Genomic DNA, 12,333 nt, shown 5'->3' with positions numbered 1-12,333 from the left:
CGCTGTCTTGCTTAGGAGGGGAGGGCAACAACAGTGCAGCGGCTAAACAATAGAGCTTGGAGGTCTCGGGAGATGTCAGCCAACTCCATTTGTTTGGAATCTCATCAAAAGAATCTGGCGTACAAAAGTGCTTTTACAAACCATTAGGGAGGGGTTGTCCAACACATTTGGATTAGCCGAACTGAAGGGGTCAAAGGTATCGTTTGCATTCAGCTGCACTTTTGATATTGTATTCAACACATTGCATTGAAGTCTATGGATATAGATAGGAAACATAAGATAGTTGTATCTACACTTTTAGATAACTGTAGACCACCTGCTATCTCAAAAACTCTATATCCACAAACTCTTTTTATTTTGGGGATATCTTATCATGTTGGGAATTTTGAAAATACAATCCAGTAAACAAAAATAAAACATATTTTGTCTCATCTCATCTCATTTCATTAGCTGCACCGCTTATCCTCAGTAGGGTCGCGGGGGTGCTGGAGCCCATCCCAGAAATCATCGGGCAGTGGGCAGGGGACACACTGAACTGGTTGCCAGCCAATCACAGGGCACACGGGGACAGACAACTCACTCGCTCATTCGCACATAGAGACAATTTGGACCGGCCAATTCACCTGAAATGCATGTTTTTGGAATGTGGGAGGAAACCGGAGTGCCCGGAGGAAACCCACGCAAGCACGGGAAGAACATACAAACTCCGCACAGGAAGTCTGGAGCTGGATTTGAACCCACGCAGGAGGTTCCCATGACTTGAACTGTGCCGCACATGCGCTAACCACTGCACCGCCGTGCTGCCCACATATTTTGTTTCACTGGCAAATATTTTTTATATTAGGCACTGTTAGCATTTTTTCTTTTTCCTTGTTTATTTTACCTAAAACAATTCAATTCAAAACAGTCCATGTTTTCTTATGTTGCAGATAGTTGTACAATTTTCAAGAATATCTTTTTACCCCTTTTACCAAAAAAAAGGTCCCTTTTTTCTTAATTTAACAGACAAAAAGTTTAAAATGTAGTTCAAGGACCCTGAAGAAAAAAAATATTATTGTATTGTTTGATAGTTTTGCCCACTGCAACCACTGTTTTTATTTTATTTTACAATACAGTCATTTATTGTGTAGAAATCTTTTTATAGTTTTTTTACAATTAATATTCAATTAAATAATATGTTATACAATAAAACCATAGAACCAACCTTTTTTTACATGTACAAGCATTTGTTTGATGAAAACAAATACAATGTAAACATTTTTATACAAATAACTACTATACTGTCAAAAAATAATAATAATCGGAGATGCTGTTGAGCCAATCAGAATGCGAAATACAATGCAGGCTGCAAATCGAACAATATCGTAAAAGGTGAACCACATTACGGTGAGGGTATTCTTTATTGGACGCTCCTTTCCAGCAAAACAAGAAAATAATACTCATGTTTGAAAATGAAAATCACAATTATAAATTAAGAGATACGAGAGAGATACGAGAGAGATACTGAGATACACCTACCAACTACCTTTATACGTGGCTGCGAAGCATTGCAGTGAGAGCTGAAGATCATGGATTGAGAAAGCTAACAGAACACCATTTTCTGCAAATAGTAGAGATGAAATGCTGAGGCTCACAAACCTGACCCTTCTCTGCCAAGGCTGTGCCTAGAAATACTGTCCATTAAAGTTATGGAAATAAATCAGTAACAAAGGGCAGCCTAGCGGAGTCCAACTTCCCCATTGTAGATGGAACACACTCTCCGGTCCCACTTCTTGAAGAGGGGGACCACTACCCCAGTTTGCCAGTCGAGAGTTACTGTCCACGATGTTGCGGATGCATGTCAACCATGACAAGCCTACAACATCCAGAGCCCTAATGAACTCCGGGCAAATCTCACCCCTGTGTCACCTAATGCTCTGCCACCGAAGAGCTTTTTGACCACCTCAGAATCTTCAACATCAGAGATATGAGAGCCCACCTCAGAGTCCCCAGGCTCTGCTTCATCTGGGGAAACTGTGTTGGTGGTATTCAGGAGTATTATGCCCACAGCTTCACAACGTCACGGGTCGAGCTCAGCAGCGCTCCACCTTCACTACATAAAATGTTGATGGCACATCACTCCCCCCCCTGAGACGCTGGATGGTGGACCAGAATTTCCTTGAAACATTTTAAAAGTTGTCTCCCGGGCCCTCGTTAAACTCCTCCCAAGCCCCAGTTTTTGCCTTGGTAACTGCTGAAGCCGTATTGTGTCTGGCTAGCCGATACCTGCCAACTGCTTCCAGGGTCCCACAGGCCAGAAGGGCTAGATAAGACACCTTCCTAAGCATGACGGCATCCCTTACTGCCGGTGACCACCAACGAGTCTGAGGGTTCCCACCACAAGGCAGGCACTGAGTACCCTTTGGGAGACATTGTGTGTTATTAAAAACAATGTATGTGATTTGAAGCAAAGTAGTGCAGGTTGTTTTTTAAAACGGTCCACAAATGACCTTACTTAGCACAAAATCTTCATACTCGCCATTTTGCCTCTACCAAAATTCCTAGCAGTGTAGAGGCATTTGCATCCATATCATAGCATTAAATTATTAAATAGATATTTTTAAAAAACCATTCATCGCCACTTCCTTAATGCGATAATGAGGCCATGTTACGTTTCGGCTTGGAAATAAACTCAATGACAGCAGGCGGCAGATGCATGGCGGGATAGAGAATCAATTATTTATGTTCCCTGCTCTCTCATGTTCATGTCTTCTCCAGCTCCATCGCTGCCTCCGTCTTCATCTCTGCTAGTCGCTTCCCCACCAACACTTCCTCATCACAAAGCGTGTCTTGCCGGCCCTTTTGCTTTGCACCGAGCCAAACTGTTCACCTGCATGACAAAATGTCATTGCTCTGTTCCCCTCGGCGTTTACAACTAATTGCGTGCAAGATAAAGCAGGGAAAAGGTCGAGCACCCGCCAATGGTCATTGAAATGCCACATCCTTCCAGCAGAGGGTGACAAGGTTCTGGCGGGAGAAGCAGGTCTGCATCAAAGGCGAGCCGCTTTGATCCATTTTTAATGCCACCGGTACCATGCAAGGTTAACATCTCTTTCATGAAGCCTTTGAAATTACAAATATGATTAAAGGAGCTGGTCGCCCTGTTTAATGGTGAGGATGGTGAGATGGGGGCGAAGAGAAAAAAAGATGCGCTTGTTAAAGTTCGTGGGCCGAGAGAGACGTTTGTCGAGTTCACCAAGTGATTGGCAGTGATGGGTCAATAAGGCGTGAGGCTTGTGTGTCCACATGTGTGCGTGTGTCGATTTTCACAGGCTGCTGCAGGATGATGGACACAGCAGTTATTCATGTTGCATGATGATTTAGGTTTATCAGGAATCTTATTTTACACATTCACTTTGAAGAACACATCAGTAGATTTATTACATCATTTGCATCCATTGTTTTTGCAGGGGTTGCATTCCTATATACATAGAGAAAGAGAGAAAGAGGCAGAGAGAGAGAGTTTTGAGAAAAATCTGAAAAGTCTGTTTATTTTTAAAGGGGAATGATGAAGCCAAACAGACGGACACAACAAAGATAGTCAAACAATGCATGCATGCTTTTAGGCATATTTTTTATCCGTCGGCATTATCGTGTGTTTTCGAGTATATATTTTACATGGTTGGAAAGTGGTGCAGATAATGGATGGGTAGATTCAGTCAATTTTCGTCAATGTAACCACACCATATTTACAGGGAATCGTATCATGAGCTGAGTTCCAGGAGACGTTACAGATGAGCTATGCCAGCATTCTAATTTTTGGGTATCTTGTTTCGGGTTGATCGTAATGTTTCTGTGATGAGTGTATTTTAAAAAGAGTTTAAGCTTTCCAATTACATTACGTATTTCAGTGACTGTCAACATTGTGAAGACACGACTTTAGGTCGTCGGAACGTTAAGGGGTTAAATCGGACTTTGTGGAAATTCGGAAGACCACAAATAAATTGTGATCACCACCGCTTGGTCCTTGGATTGTTATCGGGTCCGGGAAGCAACTGAGGCAGCGGCGGGAAAGAAGGCAAGAGCTGCGCTGCAGGTCCGGGAAACTGCTGAAGCTAGACTAACAACTCTCTCCCATGTTGAGCTTATAGCTCACAAACAATAGATTCATTACCCACAAAACGGATGACCAGAAGCTACAACTCGGACACCGCTTCATTTGTGACTTGTATTTTAATCATCGCTGAAACCAAATTCAATTTGGGCTTACCCGATGATAGCCTGCAGAGAAAATGACCAAGAGTGCTAAAAGAAAAAAAAACAAGAACAAAACTGGAAGCAAAAAAGTACGTTTTGATGACATCACGTCAAACATGAGACAAGCCTTACAAAGCTTGCTTTCATCCAGGGGGAATTTGTGCTGCACATTTTTCATTTTGCGCAGGAGGAGGAAGAAGATGGGGAGCGCCGTCAAAACGGGAGCTCTGGCAAGCTTTTATCAATAACAAATGTTCTCTAAAGTTCATGCGTCTCTCTGCTCTCGTGTTTTTTTGTAGCCGCTCGCCGGGGAAGAGGAAGTTACAAGCTATTTATTTGTCATCATAACTTTACTTTTAAAACATTCAGAAGATTTACATTTTAAGCACCTAATTACACTTTTTGTTTTATGAAAATATAATAATTTAATAAAAAACTAAGTACTTCTAATCAATCTAGTAATATGCTGTTCAGTTTTTTTCTCATTTTATTGTCACTATTGCCCATTGCCCTCACCTGTGCCCTCTTCTTTGGCTGCTCGTTGCCTGATTGGCTCTCCTCCTATTCACACTTAGTGCTCTCATTCGCTCATGGTCAGTCCGCCAACAAAACTCTGCACTTGCAAGGCAAGCATTTTGACTCTGTCCGGTATCATGCTTGTGTATCCAGTATCCGGTATTGATCCCGTCTGTCCGGTATCCTGCTCGTGTATCCAGTCTCCGGTATCGATCTAGTCTGTCCCGTCCTGTCCGGAATCTTCATCGTACATCCTGTATCTGGTATCGATCCCGTCTGTCCCATCCTGTCCGATATCCTGCTCGTGTATCCTGTATCTGGTATCGATCCCGTCTGTCCTGTCCTGTCCTGTATCCTGTTCGTCTGCCCCTGGCTTCCTGTTTTCCCGCGCCTGACTTCTCTGCCCAGCGATTGCCATATTGCTGGCATTTGTGTTCCCGCGCTTGACTGCCCCGCTTCCGTAAAATAAAGCTTTGTGTGAAAACGTTACGCGCTTGGGTCCACCGTCTGTTCGGGTTCTGATATTTATATCATAATTCTTTTAGCAGTTTAGTGCATAATACATGTTTAAAATGTAATATTATTACTAATAATATTTGTGTGTGTCATTTATTTCTGCGTTTCAATTTTGGTTCTTTAGCCAAGCGTTTTACAGTTTTTATTTTCGGTTCCGGACAAAAATTTAATTTGTGTGCACCTCTAACCCATCTAGATGCATGTAGAAATGTAGCCAGCTGTATACATAAGATGAGAAAGGAGTGTTGGTTGGAATCCAAGATTGTGCTGGAACTCTCAGAGACCAGTGATTGGAGCAAAACAGTATGTTGACTGGGTCTTTAGTGAGGAATTTGAATTTTAAAGTGGCCACAACAAAAAAATCAGATGATGATATTGTCTCCTTCAAATGTTAGATGGTTCTTGCATGCTTCTGTATTTGTACTGTCTTGGGTATTAGCTACGTTGACATTCATTGATTTACAAGCCGAACCCGAACCCTAACCCGTGTTATTCATCAAATCAATGTTATTCATTTAAACTAAGTTTAAACGTTGTAAGCATACGTTTTGATCATAAAAGCGATGCACAGTTAGAACATTAAACCGAATATTATTAAAAGCGCTAAGGTATGCTGTTTTCCTTACAGTCAAACTTCATATGAGCAGAATTTGCAAAATTCTACCCTAAAAGAAAATAAAAAAAGTTTAAAAATAAGTCTACAAAGACACAGCACAAAAAATAATTTATATTGAGGGCTGTGCCTGTTTGAAGCTTTATTAAAAGTATGTAGTAAGAACATATTTTGATTGATTTACAGGCTTTGTAGAGTATGATTGTTCCCCTCGATATTTGGTATATTAAACGTGAAATGTCCTATAATAGGTCATAAACTCGCATGAGTCTTACATTTTAAGACAGCAATCAAAAGAGTAATGTTATCAATGTATAAATGCTTGACGAATGATACTCTCGGGCTCATTAGTTTGAAACGACTTCGACACCTCCTGTGCGAAGCTGCGTACAGTTGAGCTAGCAGAGGGAAGGCTCGCTGCAGGTGGGCCACTTGTCCCACTCAGCTATTCATTGCAATCATCATTTATAAGCTTTGCAACCGCTGTGCCGCTCTATATTTATGTGCCCTTTGCTTCGGCCAACAAGCATGCTAGATCAGCCGACACTCTATTAGCTACTGCATTTTTCCAGTCACAACAGGCACATTTCTGATGAATGAGTGAGAATGGGGTGCAGATATCTGGAATTAAATTGATCCGTTTTCTTAATCAATTTAATTAGGTAAGTATTACAATTTATTCTGATTATGTAGACTAGAGGTCGACAGATTATCGGCACCGATGTTTGGGACAAAAAATTGATTCATGTACTTTTTGTGATTTCATTTTTGGCTATTTTTAAAATTTACGTTTCTCCGTGGAAATCAATTTTTGTTTATGTTATAGCCGGTACGGGAAAATGTGGGAAAGTAATGAGAAATGAAAAATGGAGGACTATGCCTACGCCCGTACATTTTCAATCCAAAGTATGGACGTTGTTTGGATTTCATACAGTTCCAAGAAAGACGGCGCTAGACATGACCAAAACTGTCTCTAAACTTTGTTGCAGGCCATATGTAAAGGCCTCCCAGGTCGCATGAGGCCCCCGGGCCGTTGTTCGCCCACCTCTGACATAAACAAATCACATGATGTACATTGTTTGAACATCATTCATAGTTTATTGTCCCAAAAGTGTATGGTTTGGGTTTTCTTGTTTTAGGAAAAACAAAATAAAAATAATCATCACTTATATCGAATCACAATACTTCTGTAAACGCAATTATCGAGAATCGTGACATAAATCGAATCAGCACCTTGGCATTGTGATACAGTCAAATTGTGACCTAAGCATATCGTCCCACCCCAATATTTATTCCAAAACCTTTATACAAGTTGCTGCACAAGTTGATGTACTTTTAACAAAAAAAATTGCATTGGTCAACTGCGGAAAAAAATGGAAAAAAAGCCTCGTAGCCAAGATAGGAAACCGCAAAGTTTGGAAAGTTTGACATTGAAAAAGGAGGCTAAAGGATGAGACAGATTCAAAGATTAGGCATAGTAGTCATTAAAAATTGGTTTTCCTGGCAAGAACAAAGGCGCTAATTTACCTGCTATGGTAACGCAATAGCTTTGAATTGTTTGTGCTTGCATGAGTTGTTCTTTCCGCAGAACGAAAACACGGATAGAATGTTAAGTCCATTAGAGACTAAAGTCTTCGCAAGTCACATTAATAATTTATTGAACAACTTCGTATTTTTACTTTCTGACACAACCAAAGAAATGAAAAGGATGGCCTTAATCCCTTTTACATTCTAATATAATACATTGGCCATAAACTGTAATCAATGTTTAATAAGTTTGTATTTCCTTGGCATCCAAAAGCATTTTGTGGCACCCAGAATTCATAATAAGCATGACACAAAATGGTGGCTCCGAAAGAGCGGGTTAAAGAACACAACGTTCTTGGAGTGGAACGTACTGCAAGTAGGACCGTTGGATGGTTTCAAAGCAATTTTGAAAAAAATATTTCATGAATGAACTTGAGGTTTACATTATTTGCAGCATAACAATGTGAGTTAACAAATAAAGATATTTCAGTTAATAACAAGCATTAGCTGAGATTACCCTAAAAAAGCAATATTTTTAGTGATATATTTCCAGCCTGCCTTCACTAACTGGGCCTTGGACTCATCTCATCTCATCAGCCGTACCGCTTATCCTCATTAGGGTCGCGGGGGGGCTGGAGCCCATCCCAGCCATCTCCGGGCAGTGGGCAGGGGACACCCTGAACTGGTTGCCAGCCAATCGCAGGGCACACAGGGACAGACAACTCATTCGCTCATTCACACCTAGGGACAATTTGGACCGGCCAATTCACCTGAAATGCATGTTTTTGGACTCGTTTTATATAATTAAGTTGATTTTTTTTTTTCATTACTATTACTTTAAAATGTCCTATTTATTATATTACTTTGGCTCATTTTAATGGGCCACAGTGCATGACAACACTCAATTTGACCAACAGGCCTCAGAGATACCTTCTTCCCCAGGGCAAATACCACCCTAAACAAGCGCACAAAACTGTGAAAACATATCTTGAAACGTATTTAGTTTTTTTTTTTTTCCTTTTTGTTGGGCTGAATGTTTTATTCTACGAAACAGTAGAAATATATACCTTGTGATGTTTTATTCATTATTTATTTTTGGGGCTCCCGCTTTATGTTATTGCACTTCTTTCCATTGCACTATTGTTACAATGCACTATTCTTTTTCATTCATGAACACTGCACTATTACAATAATTTAGGCCAGTCCCTAGGGACTATGTTATAAATATTCTTTTCTGCCTTTATGTCCTGATAGTCTTTTTCTTTTCTCTTTAATGTCTTTAATACATGTTTAGTGCCATGTCCAATATAGTTGCATACATTGTTTACACAACGTTGATATCAATGACAATAAAGACAATACAATTTAACTGTATCCGTTGACCATCTTTCTAATGTTCAGATAAAATATGAATGTTGTCGTTTTCATCCAATAATAGGACATTAGTAATTGTGTTGAAAAGAAAAATGAATTATGATCCATTTAATGCTTAGGCTCATAACGTAGGAAAACATATCGATTGTTATTTTCCAGGGGAAAAGGAAATCAAGTTTTGGGCCAAAACCTTTTGACTCCCAAAAATGGTCACTTTTAGATTTTACCTTTCAAATTTGAATTGCATTTGAAACACTTTTTGTAGGTCTGCAAAATGTAAAAAATATAAAAAAAATTAAAAAATATATATATATATATTTCGGACTTATCAATATTAAATTATCAAAATATAACTATAAATATTTCCATTTGGTGTAATAATAGTCTGTGGTTTGCAATAATTTGTGGTCTCTGCAGCCCTTTTAGACTCTTTGTGATTAAGGGCTATACAAATAAACATGACTAGACTTGACTTATGTTTAATCTTTTAAAGATAATTGGGGTTATCGTGGACATCAAACACTTACAAACATTTACTGATGACAGCTTTTGAGCATTTGGAGAAGCTTAAAAAAAACACCAAGGGATCTAAATGATTATTTGATCGTAAAAATATTTAGCGAGTAAACTGATAATTTATCATTAATTTTGTGACTGAAAGTTGCAAACTGTATAGCATAGGAGTCGTGATTATAAGGTTTCCTCTGCTGTTCCAGAAGCAATGAAATAGTCAAGGTGTGTGCTCCTATTCACAGACGACAATCAGTGCCCATGCACAAAGTGAACAATTCTTCCATCCACAGCTCCAGATTTATTTTAATGAGTGTCAAGTCACGCTGGTAAAAATTTTCCATTTTCCATACCAATTCCATCAAAACCCCTGATGTGCTCTTTTTTTGAACGTCAATTCCCATGTTTTTCAGGGTTGGCACTTTTTCATTGCATGCATGCTTGGAACTTTCGTTAAACAGTGCAAAACAACATACAGATGTAAAACAAACAAGTTGTAGAGCTGATCATGGTTTGGTGGAAGCGATTTGCTAGCAGTTCCAATTAATTTGCATGTACAGAACGGAGCCTGCTGCATTTGTCTTTTCAGTCTCAGTCACCGGTTGCTAGCTGCCTGTCGATTCGGATCCTTTCTAATCGAGAGACAGGGGCATTATTCATTGGCCAGCTATGTCGAGACTTACGTAGTTCTTAAGATTTTTCCATCAATCTGCCTCTCATAATTCTAGCTCGCTTTAAATAGTGCTGCAGTCTGACAGCATGCAGTCATTTTTCTAAAATGAGCCAAAACAAGATTATTATAGAGGCAATCAAACTGTTCAGGAGATAAATGGGCCGTTTAGCTTGATTTATTTAAACTTGACAGGTGTTGGAAAGTTCTACAGATGTAGTACAGTCAAAGTACAAAATTAAACAACAATTCCTGGTCACAACTTGGCAAATTTTACATATGTTACAGAACACAAAGTAAACAGTACGACTGGTGATTGAGGTCCTCTAATAAACTGATTTTATGAACGTGGTATGATGTTAAAATGTTCATTTTGCTGTGAGATTTTGATAGGAAAAAAAACTATTTTAAAGTCCTGAAAAATGTTGACCAACAGATCAAAATTACTTAAAGGTTAACCATCATTTAAACACATTAACAGTGTTGGGACTATCGCGTTACAAAGGAACGCTTCTTGAAAGGCAATTACTTTTTACAGTCACGAGTAAGTAATAAAATGTTGTAACTCGACTGTCAACTCATTAAAAGCATATTGTAAATGATAACCTCCTCTGATCGCTAACTGGTACTCATTTGCTCATGAGGTAACATAAACCCTCAATCCACCAACATGAATACAACGTGTGGTATGATAGTATTTACCTACAAAGTATAACTGAATACAGTTATGTTGCCACAGTATCAAGCACAGAGTACGAGAAAATCCTAAATTTCTCCTTACTGATATTTTAATATTCTCCCTACCGTATATACTTGCATCCAAACCGTATTCACAACTATGAACGGACTGACCATGAGCAAATGAGAGCACTGAGTTTAAATAGGAGGAGAGCCATTAGTTATGCCGTTTCTATGTCACCAGTTGTGAATGGTAGGTAGTGCATGGGTATTGCGCTTGGCCTATGTAACCATTAATGGTGAAAAAAACATATATGAGAGCAACCAGAAATGGAGGAGATCTTCGAGTTGTTTGAAGCCCAGAGACAAAATGGATATGAAGTGTCTTGGCTAAGTCTTTGTTTGCAAGCTCTCAATACTGCACAAGTCCCTTATGGTGTGTCAGTAACCTGACCCAAAACTGGTTGGCAATGTTGAAAACTTTTTCTTTTTGTTCCCCCAGTTGACTCGAGCTAAATTTCAAACATTCCACAACACCATATGGCTTGTGTGTTGTATATGTCTGTCTGACTCTTGACAGCTATTGAGGGGATTTTTATTGCATTCTGTTGCTGCTATCAATCACTACAGTGCAAACCCCTAACAATGCTCTCTATTAATCATGTTTATGTTGTCAAATATTGTGATAATTAAACTGCATATTATGTTTCACATATAAAAGTCACCGTTTTATGCAGCACACTAGAATTTTGTTGGCATGGAAATCAATAAGGCTCAACACTGCAATTACAGTAAGACGTAAACCTAAAACTAACAAGAGACCCGTAAAATGTAGTTACACGTCAAACCCAACAACAACATATACACTATATACATATGTACACAAACATTTCAGAATTGTTAAAGATAATTTTTCAGATTTTTTGGGGGGGTAAAAGGATTTAAGATGTATTATTTTTTAAGTCGTTAGTGCTTCTCAAATAAATATAAACCAACCATCATACCTGCTTTGACTGCAAGTGTCTAGCATATGGCACTAATGCACCATAAATAACTAAGGAACTATAAACGTTTTCACTACATAAATGAGCATAGCTTGTTTCATCCAATTTTCTTAGTTTTCATTGAAAATTTATATTTCATAATTTACTATAAACTGACGTAGTAAACTACGGACAATCCATAGTATTTGGTAGCACTGTGAACCTTTGGAGCAAAAGCTGCAATACCACATACTATACCTAACATAAATTTTCGGAAAGGTAATGTTCTGGGGGAAAAACGGAAACTGCATTGAAAATATTCTTGCATGTTGTATCAGGATTCTTGTTTAGGAAATATTAGTCAATCCAGTGGTGTGATTAGAAGGTGTTATTTTCAGACTCAGTCTTGCAAAGGTCCCTTACAACCCCATTTCAATTTATGTCCACTTGACTTGGTTGTTGGCTGAGACATTACTAAGTGGGTGATGCTCATGACTGAAGTTGGTATATTGGCTGTCTAGCGAGTTAATTCCACATGACTGTAAATAGCCCATAATAAGGTGATTAGCCTGTGTAATCATAAGCAGTTCGAAATAGGAATGAATGAATGAATGAATGAATGAATGAATGAACCTGGTTAAATGACTGACAATATAATTCTAAATTTGTTATTAATCATAAAGTAAATATAAAATGAAACTAACCTACTT

The 12,333-nt window shown here is 38.8% G+C and overlaps 1 protein-coding gene across 9 annotated transcripts in view; it reads right to left on the bottom strand.

Moving 5' to 3' along the window:
* agrn (agrin) overlaps positions 1 to 12,333 on the bottom strand; it is a 390,673-nt gene that overhangs the window by 258,597 nt on the left and 119,743 nt on the right. The gene's annotated exons all lie outside the window — the stretch shown is intronic.

The sequence above is a fragment of the Urocampus carinirostris genome, chromosome 3, assembly GCF_059441175.1.
Source record: "Urocampus carinirostris isolate Australia breed hairy pipefish chromosome 3, RoL_Ucar_1.0, whole genome shotgun sequence".
Lineage (NCBI taxonomy): Eukaryota > Metazoa > Chordata > Actinopteri > Syngnathiformes > Syngnathidae > Urocampus > Urocampus carinirostris.
The sequence above is the reverse complement of the archived record's forward strand: the minus strand, read 5'-3'. Positions and strand labels throughout refer to the sequence as shown.